General features: G+C 35.9%; 1 pseudogene; it reads left to right on the top strand.

Moving 5' to 3' along the window:
* Positions 1–430: 430 nt before the first annotated feature.
* LOC108867635 lies at positions 431–8,522 on the top strand (annotated as a pseudogene).
* Positions 8,523–13,439: the final 4,917 nt, after the last annotated feature.

Below are 13,439 nucleotides of genomic sequence, written 5' to 3'. Positions count from 1 at the left end.
TTGAAGATTGTTCATCTTTGAAATGAGAAGACTTTGTAAAATTCAAAAGATTACAAGACAAAAGGGAATTGCAATGCATGGACAAATAGTGGGTTAAGGGAGTTGAATTAAGGCGCGGTCATTGATTTGAATCAACAAACATCCTCTCCTGCTCAGACCGATTGAAGATAATGACACCCTAATTAGGCTTCCTCCCCTTTCCCATCCCAGCACTCATGCAAGAAGAGAAACATATTATTTGGCTTTTTAGCCAAAATGGTCCTTGAGATTTGTATAACACATAATTTTGGTCCCTGAGATTTAAAATCAGTAGAAATGATCCTGAGATTGTCCACCATCCATAATTTTGGTCATTTAATTAAAAAGCTCCGTTAAATTAAGGGTATTTTTGTAAAACTTTCTTTTTCACCATTTTTCTCTCATTTCTCTTATAACAGTTGGGATTTTACTTTCCGAGTCCCTAAAATTTCTCAAGAAAATTGTCCTTGATTTTCTCGTCGGTTGCTCGTTCTTCTCCATCCAGTAGCCCACCGGAATTATCGGATTCTGCCGCGGATTGGAATCGCTGCCATCCCAAATGAAGCTTTCCAAATTCTCTTAGTGCTTAGTCTCCCATAAATTCGATGATACCCCACAAAGCAGCGACCTTGTTCTATACACATGCAACAACAGCGCCGATGAACCCTCCATTTCTTCGACCGGAAGAAATGAAACGAAAGCTCAAAGCTCGATCTACACGCCGTTTTAGAAAAACCCAGCTCCTCCAAACTCTGCATTTCGCGAGTACTACTACATAATGCTTAGAAAAATCATCGTGGGCAAGAAGCACATGAAGATTCCGTACAAGTTTCTCATCCTCGGAGCCGACAGCAATGGCGAGACGATTGTGGATTCTAGATCGACCATCACGTTCATGGAGAAGCTGATTTTTGAAGCCGTGGCGCAAGGGTTTGAGTCACAGATGGCAAATTACACGAGACCAAAGGACTTGGAAACCAAAATGGGATTGAGACCCTGTTTCGATATTTCGAAAGAGGAAAAATCGAAGTTTCTGGAATTAGTTTTCCAGTTCAAATGGGGTGCTAAGATTAAGCTGCCATTGACGAATTACTTTTCGTTGGTTTTGAGCTCGGGGGTTGATGCGAGATTTACTTGACACTCAAATTAAACCCTCGTTTGACAATTGTAGTAGAATGGATAAGTGAGGGATCGTTCTAAACCGGGGATTAGGAGGGATTACTAAATCACTTGGAAACTGACTCAAAAATGTAAAACAAACATTAAAACACTAAAACAAATCAAAAGACTCAAAGAATACAAAACACTTATAAACACAAACTAAGACACTTTCTAACTAAATTGGACACTAAAGTAAAGGGGGATTGAGATTTTGACGAAAATAAATTAAATGCACAAATTGTAATTTAAAGGTAGAATTTAAATATGAATGTGATGAAATATGGAATGAATGCTAGCTAAGGGGTTCTTCTCCACACATGTTATACTTGCATACAAGATTGATTCTCAGTTGGTCTTTCGATAAATTATGAAACTCAACACTCCGGATTAATTAGGTCCGCTTAAATTAACCGTCAAGTTTTCCTTAAGTTAATGAATTGGATGGGTTTGCGCAACGCAATTCACAACATTCTCCAAAAGTCCTTTACGTGAACAGCACAATAAAGATACAATCAAAGATCATTAAGTATTATGAAAACTATAAGTGTTGACGAGGCATTCGTTACTATGATGAGCATGAAACTCGTGCCAAGAATTCATTTAACGCGATTGTTTATAAGCAACCTCCACTACTTGTGAATATAAGTTCATAACGATTAGGTGAAAATCACTTATATTCTAGCGTCATATTTATGCATGAAAATTAAGCGCGCATTCTTAATAAACATTCATAAATAAGTTATCAATCAAACGGTTAAACAAATTGAATCCACAACTTATGAAATTCCAACGAAAGTTAATCAATTCATATTGCAAATATAAACATAGTTTCGAATCACCCCCTAGCTAAAGGGGGATTAGTTCCTCATACCTTTGAAATCAAAGAAACACCTAAACATTCCAACAACTCAAAACTTGAATTGTATGAACGTTTAAGCACTCTTCTCTTCCATTCCTTATACGTACAAAACAAAGAGAATTAAAATGAAACTTTGAAATCAAAGAAACACCTAAACATTCCAACAACTCAAACTTGAATTGTATGAACGTTTAGGCACTCTTCTCTTCCTTGTTGTTGTAGCACAAGGTTTAAGGATAGGTTGGTTGGGGGGATGGAAGTGTGGAATGGAGTGGAAATGGAGAAGATGGAGAAGGGGAAGTGTTTGTGTATTACAATGGAAAATGAGATGGTGGATGATTAATTGTAGGTTGTTTTTGGTAGTGCACGGATTGGAATAGGATAATGGGAAGTGGTGGTTACCTATGGATGAATAAATTAGGAACTATTATGTTGATGGGATGATGAGTGTGTATGATGATAGAATAAAGAAAATGATATGGTGCTAATTAAAAATGGAATGAATGGCATAAATGGGATATAATGTAAATGGTGGCTGCGGCATAGGCTTAGGAGGAAGATTGTGTGATGCATTGTTTTGGACGTTCATTCCTCGTGCTCTATTTGCATACACCACATTCCAGCTCAGTTTTGCTCCAAATTGCATCATTTCATGTAATATGTCCTTTAAACCTGAAAACACATGAACGTAGCTTAAAAGACTACTTTAACGAAGAAAACATAACAAAAATGCATAAGAACTAGCTAACTAAGGCGCATAAATATGCTCCTATCAAATTCCCCCACACTTAGCTTTTGCTAGTCCTCGAGCAAAACAAACAAAAGAAAAAAAAAAACAAAACGAAACAAACTAACCAAAACCAAAAACTAAACCTTCCAACGTTCGCCTCAGGGATTTCCAATGAAACATGACATGTCAAAATTCATTATTCACATGGCTTTTAGTCTTCCTTTCCCTCAAGCACATACTTAATCATAGTCACCATTCACTAGTTCGCATTTAATCAATTAAAACATATTTTTAATGTAGTAACATGCCTTAGAGAATTCCCTCAATTCCTCACTCGTTATGCACTCAATTTTCACTCAAATTTTCTGACTACACACCCTACACTAGTTATATGTGAGAAGATTGATGTAAACATGAAAGACTAGTACTCACATACGTTATACAAAGAAAGCAGTTTCGGGAGTAATTAAACGTGTATGGATATGATCTCATGAATGGGATGCTACTACTTAGATGCGAGAACCAGTGACACCATATGCTCATACCAAATTCAAACTCCACATTTGAAATGCACAACACTCAAGATAGAAGTCAAGGGTTGTAACGGGGCTTGGGGTTTTGGCTAACAAGGGAAGGTAAGGAATAACAAACGTTCTTTAAGCAATAATAAGTAAAGTAATGAAATTAAGACCTAGAATTCCCTTAGAATGCAGAAATCAACTTTTAAACAAATAGGGGAGATTCAAACAACTCTTAGGGCCTAATTCATTGTTTTGGGCCCTTACTTCAACAAACAATACTTTTCAACTCTTTTTCACTTCTTTTTCTTTTCTTTTTTTTTTTTTTTTTTTTTTTTTTTTTTTTTTTTTTAACCATGCGTATGGCACATAAACTCACATCCATAATCCTTCCCCCACACTTATTTTCTGCAACACATTAATCAAAAGGAATTCATTGCTTACTATGCTTCAAGAACAAGGGTAAGGATGGTCCTAATCTAGGCTAGGTGAGGATAATGTGGGTTAACAAAGAACATAGGCTACACAAGGCTCAACGGGGTTAAATCCTACAAAACAAATGAAAAGGCAAATATGGCAATTTGGCTATGGTGGTGGTCACTACACAACTTCATCTTGAATATGTGGTATGCAAATCAATGACATGCTTTGAATGAAATGGGCATGAGTTCTAGCATTTGGAACTAAGTGATGAAACGCCTTCTAAGTAGTAACCAAGCAATGAATAATGAGATCATACAACGACTTAGAAAACAATGATGCATAGATTATAACTCTCCAAATAACGTTTAGGCTCAAGTCTCATAGGGATGTAGCGTTTGTTTAAGTTCCTTCCTTCAAGCATGTTACAAAAACTAATTTTTTCTTTTGTGATTACATGTGAATTCGTAAACTATAACTACAACCAAGCATAAACCAAAGAGTATATCAAACGTCCAACCATGTTTGTAACTTTCTTTAACCATCATGCAATTAAAAACCAAATCCTCATCATTGCGTTGGAAGGTACCCTACGACACAAACACACAAAAACAACTTTAAAACAACTCTTTTTGGGTTTTTCAAAACAATTTTTCAAATTTTTATGGGATTTTCGGATTTTTAAGTCAAAACACACTAAAACAGTTTAAAAACATTTTAAAACAGCAAGGAACAACACTTGAAGTTATGGGTGATAAAATCCAACAAATTTGCATCAACATACTTAGTTACCCCCCCCCCCCCACACTTAAATCAAACATTGTCCTCAATGTTTTAAGCTTAAAACACACCAAACAAAAGAAAACATATAAAAACAACAACTAAACATACTAAACATGGCAGAATGTACAAAGAGAAGAGTTTTAGAGATGCAAATCTGGTTATGGAGTGTAAATTCCATCTTCTCCTTGGTGATTGCAGTGAGGCTTCATCTTGAGTGATTCCACAGGCTTACTCTTGAAATGCGCTGCTCCCATCGTTGATTTTCCTTTGTGCTACTATTGAACTGGGTAGCAGGCTTCCTTTGGTCTCCCCCGAGGGTTTGAGCTTCCTCCTTTTATCTGTTTCTTTGTTCAATCTCTCCAATTCGTATTGAAGAGGGTTAGAGGATAGCTCAGCAAAGCTAGGTAAGCAACCAGGGAATAGAGTCCAGATAGACTCCAAGTGCCGGCTGATTGCTTCTTTCACTTTGCCATGCAAGTAATATCAAGGACAAAGGAAAAGACAGGGAAAGAGCATGATATGATATACCTTTGCTTTTGCCCTTGATGATATGAGATACCTTTGCTTTTGAAGAAGCGGTGAATGAATCAGCACATGTATTTGTGGTGCTGTTTCCTCCTGGGTCATCTGTACTCCAGGCATCTGGTATCATCTTTGGGGAAGAAGAAAGAATGAAGTATTTTGAAAGGCTTTGCTGGGAATGCGCCCTCAGAGGTGAAAAAGAGTTGGGCATTTTCTTCAGTTCTGCTTTGCCAAAAAATGAAGGTCGACATATATAGGGAATTCAATAACAAGTGGTGGTACTGTTCTTTTACCGTTGTCGACAAACGTTTTGATCCCGCAAATCCGGCTTTTTGAAATAGTGACGACTCTTCGATCTTTGAATTTGCCTCTTCGATTTCTGAGCAGTCGCCCCTTCGATTTCTGAACGATGCCCTTCGCTTTCTGAACGACACGTAGCAGCGCGGATGCGGCTCTGTCTGAGATCTTTTGACAAGTGGCACGCGTTTTCTGCAAAGCCGGGAGTTTTCGACAAATATGCACACGCTTTCTGGAAAGCCGGGAGCTTTCGGCTTTGTCTCCCACATTTGTCAGCTAAAGTGTGCAGCTGATTTCTCGCCTTCCACGCGTCTTTTGAAAAGCTGGGATTGCGTCTGACGAGAAGAGTGGTGTCTCTTCATTCTGAATTGGTGAACGCCTCTCCTTTAATAGAGGTGATTGATCACCTTCTAGCATGCACACTTGAAAATTGCCCAGAAATCGTCTCCGGCCCGTTTGAAAATCTACTCTGTCCACCCCTTCTCTTTTAACTTTGTGAACAATGGCTAGCTCATCCAACCCATCGAACCTTTGCTTAGATTTGAGTCTAAGCAGTGATCCGGTCGCGTCTCGTCAGGGTAAGGTATGGTGCCCGTCTTTCTTATCTTCCCATGGCCCTCTTACAGATGAGGACTCTGTGATGACGGATCCCACAACGGCTACGATAGTGGCTCGGAACCTCCTCACTCCCAAAGACAGTCAGCTACTTTCAGGACGGTCCGATGAGTTGGCCGTTCAAGAATCCTTGGCTCTTAGCGTTCAGTGCGCTGGATCTGTGTCCAACATGGGCCAACGCCTTCTTGCTCGCTCCCGTCAGGTTAAATCCTTGATGGCAGAGGTGGAGAGTCTTAAGCAGGAGATCAAACAGCTTAAGTACGAGAACCGAAGTTTGCACGTGCTTGCCAACAATTATTCGTCAGGCATGAAGAGGAAGCTTGATGAGCTTGATGACCGTCAAAAGCTTGCGGCTTTCTTCCAGAGGCACCTCTTTCCTGGGTCATCCAGCGTTCCACCAAGGTTTGGGGCCTTGAATGATCTTTCTTCGGTGCCTCCCGCTCCGATGCCTTCCGCTCCGATACCTCCTGTTCCGATACCTCCTGTTCCGAGAGTGTTGCCACGTAGTGGGGCCTCAAGTACACAACCTTTGTGAAGACTCCATCTTTCTGCCATGTTTTTTTTTTTTTTCATGACTCGGAAATCAATAAACAAGCTTTATTCACTGTATTGGGTTGCCTCCCAAGTAGCGCTTTCTTTTACGTCTTGCAGCCGGACGAAGAACCCAATCACTCCAGGATATGTTCACGAATCGGATGAGAACTCCGAGTCATGAACTAGTACCTAAAACAAGAAACAAAACAAATTTAAGAATCTAGAAAAATAAAAACAAACGAAAATAAAACAATCCAAGGGATTAGCAAAGTTGCTAATCCCCGGCAACGGCGCCAAAATTTGATGCGAGATTTATACGCGCACAAATTAAACCCTCTTTTTGACAATTGTAGTATAAGTATAAGTAGGGATCGTTCTAAACCGGGGATTAGGAGGGATTACTAAATCACTTGGAAACTGACTCAAAAATGTAAAACAAACATTAAAACACTAAAACAAATCAAAAGACTCAAAGAATACAAAACACTTATAAACACAAACTAAGACACTTTCTAACTAAATTGGACACTAAAGTAAAGGGGGATTGAGATTTTGACGAAAATAAATTAAATGCACAAATTGTAATTTAAAGGTAGAATTTAAATATGAATGTGATGAAATATGGAATGAATGCTAGCTAAGGGGTTCTTCTCCACACATGTTATACTTGCATACAAGATTGATTCTCAGTTGGTCTTTCGATAAATTATGAAACTCAACACTCCGGATTAATTAGGTCCGCTTAAATTAACCGTCAAGTTTTCCTTAAGTTAATGAATTGGATGGGTTTGCGCAACGCAATTCACAACATTCTCCAAAAGTCCTTTACGTGAACAGCACAATAAAGATACAATCAAAGATCATTAAGTATTATGAAAACTATAAGTGTTGACGAGGCATTCGTTACTATGATGAGCATGAAACTCGTGCCAAGAATTCATTTAACGCGATTGTTTATAAGCAACCTCCACTACTTGTGAATATAAGTTCATAACGATTAGGTGAAAATCACTTATATTCTAGCGTCATATTTATGCATGAAAATTAAGCGCGCATTCTTAATAAACATTCATAAATAAGTTATCAATCAAACGGTTAAACAAATTGAATCCACAACTTATGAAATTCCAACGAAAGTTAATCAATTCATATTGCAAATATAAACATAGTTTCGAATCACCCCCTAGCTAAAGGGGGATTAGTTCCTCATACCTTTGAAATCAAAGAAACACCTAAACATTCCAACAACTCAAAACTTGAATTGTATGAACGTTTAAGCACTCTTCTCTTCCATTCCTTATACGTACAAAACAAAGAGAATTAAAATGAAACTTTGAAATCAAAGAAACACCTAAACATTCCAACAACTCAAACTTGAATTGTATGAACGTTTAGGCACTCTTCTCTTCCTTGTTGTTGTAGCACAAGGTTTAAGGATAGGTTGGTTGGGGGGATGGAAGTGTGGAATGGAGTGGAAATGGAGAAGATGGAGAAGGGGAAGTGTTTGTGTATTACAATGGAAAATGAGATGGTGGATGATTAATTGTAGGTTGTTTTTGGTAGTGCACGGATTGGAATAGGATAATGGGAAGTGGTGGTTACCTATGGATGAATAAATTAGGAACTATTATGTTGATGGGATGATGAGTGTGTATGATGATAGAATAAAGAAAATGATATGGTGCTAATTAAAAATGGAATGAATGGCATAAATGGGATATAATGTAAATGGTGGCTGCGGCATAGGCTTAGGAGGAAGATTGTGTGATGCATTGTTTTGGACGTTCATTCCTCGTGCTCTATTTGCATACACCACATTCCAGCTCAGTTTTGCTCCAAATTGCATCATTTCATGTAATATGTCCTTTAAACCTGAAAACACATGAACGTAGCTTAAAAGACTACTTTAACGAAGAAAACATAACAAAAATGCATAAGAACTAGCTAACTAAGGCGCATAAATATGCTCCTATCAGGGGTTGCATGCTTGACGATTATTAGTGATGGGGTTATTGGTCCAGAGAGTAATGGTGGACCTGCCATTATTTTGGGGAATTATCAGTAGCAGAGAGTAATGCTGGACTCGAACCTTTTGCGCATAAAGCTCAAATGGCTCATGGAGGACTCAATCGAAGAACCCAAAAACGTCGATGACAACAACGGAAACGTTAGGCTAAGGGTGGAAATTGAGGAGCTTTATATGTTGTGGAAGCAGATGGTTGAGGAAAGGAGGCCCTTTCAGTATGTTGTCGAGTGCGAGCATTGGAGGGACTTGATGTTGTGTGTTGAAGAAGGGGTTTTGATTTTCGAGGCCAGAGATTGAGCTCATTGTTGATTTGGTGGGGGATGTGGTTTTGGGGAATGAAGGGTTGAGGGAGGTGTCGTGGGCTAATTTTACAAAATACCCTCAGCTTAACGAAGCTTTTTAACGGAATGACCAAAATTATGGATGGTGGATAATCTTAGGGACCATTTCTATGGATTTTAAATCTCAGAGACCAAAGTTATGTGTTATGCAAATCTTAGGGATCATTTAGGCTCAAAAGCCCACATTATTCTGAACAACTTTGGCTAAACCTAAAAGTCATTATCCCGAGTGTTATTGCTTTAGAAATTAAACCTTGGACTGGCTTAAAATGCGCACAAAATTTAGGTGGAGACATGATCTAATTGCCTTCCAAGTATGATCTAACTGACAATCCCACAACATTATGTATTTCATATGACAAGATTAGGTTGGAAATATAATAGTCTTAATCACAACGTGGTGGGGACGCCGGATTTGATGAGACATTAGGGTACTGTTAATTAGTTTTCTTGTGTCCGTAGACGCGTTTCGATTGGTCGATGATATTGTCGTTGTTGAGATAATCAATGAAAGTTGTCAATATTTTAATCCTAAAGACGACAGATTGCATGTCATTAGGTTCCATAAGGAGCACTTGCCCTTAAACAACTGTTAAAAGATGCTAAGTGCTTGATAATATTTTGAAACAGTCAAAGATGGACAAATATTATTAGGATTAATTAGATTAAATAGTCCTTGTAGTGATAAGATAGTTGAAAAGTAGTTCATGTCGTAAAAAAGTTAGATTTAAATTCTTGTAGTGAAGTCTGTTAGGATTTAGACTCAAAATTCAAAGTTGTGTCAACTCTCCGTTAATTGTTAACAAGCGCTTCACATGTGCGGCCTACATACTAACAATTAACGGAGAGTTGACGAAACTTTTAATTTTGAATTTAACCTAAGAAACTTCTGCACATTGGTTTTTATTTTTTATTTTTTTAAGTACATTGATATTTTTATAATAAGGCGAGGCGGAGTTCGGCAAAGCCTAATTTGGTATCGAATTCGCCATTCACGATATTCGAACCTAAAACCTCTCACTTCCAAGTAAAGAGGAATACCACCAAACCGTAGTACCTCTCACTTCGCCACATTGATTTAAATCCTAATTTTTTTATCACAAGGTCTACTTTCCGACTTTCCTATCACCATAGGACTAATAATTCAATTAAAATTATGAAACTATGTCAAGTGAATAATGAGCAAATCTTATATAATTATAGTTAAGAGGTTTTTGGAGCATCACTTAGTACTATGGTCAAGTGATATTCCTCTTTACTTGCAAGTAAGAGGTCTTAGATCTGATTCTTGCCAAATGTGAATTTGAACCACATTATTGCTAGCCCATTGTGAGGCGAAACCTAACCCTTTCCCTTAGTGTAAATAATATTGTTTGTAAAAAAAAAAAAAGGTGATTTGGAGCGCATCAGTTATTAATTTCACTTCTTGAATAAACTTTTAATTTTAGTAAATGAGCCAAGTCTATATAACTAATACAAGTCAACATACTTGGAAACGTCGATCAAACATACAAGAGCCTATATTTTCATTTCACACCTAAAACACATGACCATTTACTTAAATGGATGATTATTATAATTTTTTGGTACAGTGTGATTATAATTTATATTGAATAACAGAAAACCATAGTGTTGTGGTCATTAAAACACACTAATAACATACAAGAACATGAGACGAGAATATGGATTTCTCTCAACAAAATTGTTTGCTTTCATGAAAATGGAAAATCTTACCTTTAATTTGCATGCGTCTCCCAAACCGATTAGCCATCTTAATTGAGGGTTGATCGGTCATTTTGGTATTCAATGTGCAAAGTTAGCTTTAGGTCGGATTTGTTTGGTAAATGGGAGCTCATAGTTAGTGACTTAATTATCTTACTTTGATAATAACATTTGCTTTCCATATGAAGCATGAAATCTTTGAATAATACTAATTGTTAACATCCACAAAACTGTCCTTAGACATTCTTACACGTTGATATGTATGTATGTATGTGTGTATGTATGTATGTATGTATGTATGTATGTATGTATTGTAGGTCAAGCTGATCGACAAATAAACAAAGATGACCTTGTGAATTGGGCAGTGAAAGAAAGAATGATGGTGAAAATGATGTGGACAGAAATGATATAAGAGGATTGGTCAAATCTCGCATCCAAGAATGAATGGGACTGGAAGAGCAAAATACAAGGTAGGGGTTTCGTCCTGTAGGGCAACCCCATCGTTCAGACATTTTTTTTTTTTTTTTGGTCAAAGTGCAATTTTTATTACTAACCAAAACCAAACAAACATACAACAAAATTATTATTCTTTTTCTTATGTAATTATTTATTGATTGTCTGTGTTCTACTCACTGCGTTTTATGTGTGCTTTTCTTTTTAGTGCCAAATGCATAACTTTTATGAAAGCTTTTGGAACATGTAGGCCTTGTAGCCCGAAATTCATGGGGAGCACTAGCAAAAATCTTGGTTTCAAATGATAATTTTATTTATTTTTTACCAGAAAAAAAAAAAAGAAGTTAATTTTATTGAGGATAATATTTGTGTATTCTCAAGAGTAAGACAATATATCATTTGAATAAGAGATTATTTAGTTGTACAAATGTATCAAATAAATTGATAGTTCATTATAAATATATTACTTGAAACTCATGTCGTTCATTTATTACATATATTTGGATACATAAATGATTCATATTCAAATTAATTTTTTGTAAAGTTGATTTCAAATGAAAAATAAAAAACTGAGCGATTCTAATTATAAAACTTATACATTGAAAATACATTATTCATAAAAAAATGAGATATATGCATTCCCATGAAATGCAAGTATTATCTTTTATTTGCTCTCAGGTTTTCTCTGACCAAACACATCAGCTGCCAATTCTATAATACATGCTTTACTCTTATTTCTTTAATACTTTTATATTCTGAAAGTTCAACGAAATAAAAAATAAAATAAAAGCTCCCTTCACTCCTTTCATGCACTATTTCAGCGACGGTGATGTTGATCATTTGGATTAGATAATTGAACAAAAGAAATTTTAGTTAGTATATGTCATTTTCTTGTCGTGTCATTTTGTATTAATGCTGAATAGGTTGTCTCTGATAATTTAGGAGTCTTATGCAATCTTAATTAAAAGGTCCTTATTTATAAAATAATAATTTTGTTGATTATAATCAACATCAATATTCAAACTTAATTGAAATCATTATCTCATTCTTATTAATTGAATAATTGTCAATTGCCATGAAATCATGATTTAGAGTTCATTCATGAAAGAATAGAGCATGACTAAAAGAGAGATATGGAAATACGTTTGTACTTGTGGAAAAAGTAATACACGAGTTAGGATTTTATTACTAAAGAAAAGTGCAAGAAAGTAATACACATGTTTTTTTTTTTTTTAGCTAGAGAAAAGTGGAAAATTAATATATTAAATATAAGCTCCACTTAATCAATTGTAATATAAATAAAATCATATGATGATGATTTTTCTTGTCGGTTAAAATTTATTAATTAACAAAATTTATACTTATATGTAATACATTGGAGGATAAAAAAAATTTGGGAACCTCAGAACCCCCTGTGAGTCTCTGACGTTGAATATATAACAGGCATCTTTTTTTTTTTTTTTTTTTTTTTTTTTTCAAATGGTAGACTGATATTAGATTTAATTATAATCGAATGTATCCACTAGAACAGACCATTCACCCTAGAAACATATGCAGCCAATTCAAGTGATGCTTTATTGCATGATCTTCGAAGTTTTTCATCATTAGAGGATTACATTCCAACTCTCTTCAAAATGTAATTGGATTAGAAGAGAAGTTTTGTTTCATGTCTAATCCTCTTTCAATTCTCTTAAAATGAAAAATTATTCTTCTATACCTTTAAAATACCTTAACTTTAAAAGATTAGTATTCCAATTCAATCATTTGTATCAAACGAGGCATTTCATTGTGTTTTGGCTAATGACTATTGAAATTGAATTAGCCACGGATAAAGTCCATACCATTCTGTATTAGTTATTATTACCCTTAAATTAGGCATATCTTTGTCGAGTTGAAATGTTCAGGTACCCATGAGAATCTTCGATTCTTTGAATCCATCATGACTACTAGTGCACCACAAATGAATGGCATATAAAATGGGTTGCGATGTGAGAGACACATTATAAGTAGCCAGCACCAAGCCATATACAGTAGCAAAATTACATGTACAATATTGAAACTTTATCCAACATAGGATAACATTCTGCTTTATCCAACATAACACAAATATAAAAAAATTCTAGCGCAGCACCTTAAAACAATATTTGATTATCTAGATATTTCCTAATACAATTAAATACACATCTCAAGGTTTAACTCAATGCATGCTTCTTCCTAGGCATATGAATATGAGTATTTAATTTCTAACAAGCCTGTTATAACACACTAGCCTTGCACATGGATGATAAACTCCAAATATATATTCAATTAAAAGATATAAAGAGGGGGCCAAATTTTAAGGAAAGGATGAGATGAACTAGGACATGAATGATCAGGATGAGATGAAGGGCAATTCAAATTGTCTTTCTTGTTATAGATAGATCCAAATTATGAGAGGAAA

This window comes from the organism of the source record quoted next, unplaced genomic scaffold (assembly GCF_019419815.1).
Source record: "Pyrus x bretschneideri cultivar Hongxiangsu unplaced genomic scaffold, Pyrus_bretschneideri_v1 Contig35, whole genome shotgun sequence".
Taxonomy (NCBI): domain Eukaryota; kingdom Viridiplantae; phylum Streptophyta; class Magnoliopsida; order Rosales; family Rosaceae; genus Pyrus; species Pyrus x bretschneideri.
This window is presented reverse-complemented; position numbering and strand designations above follow the sequence as displayed.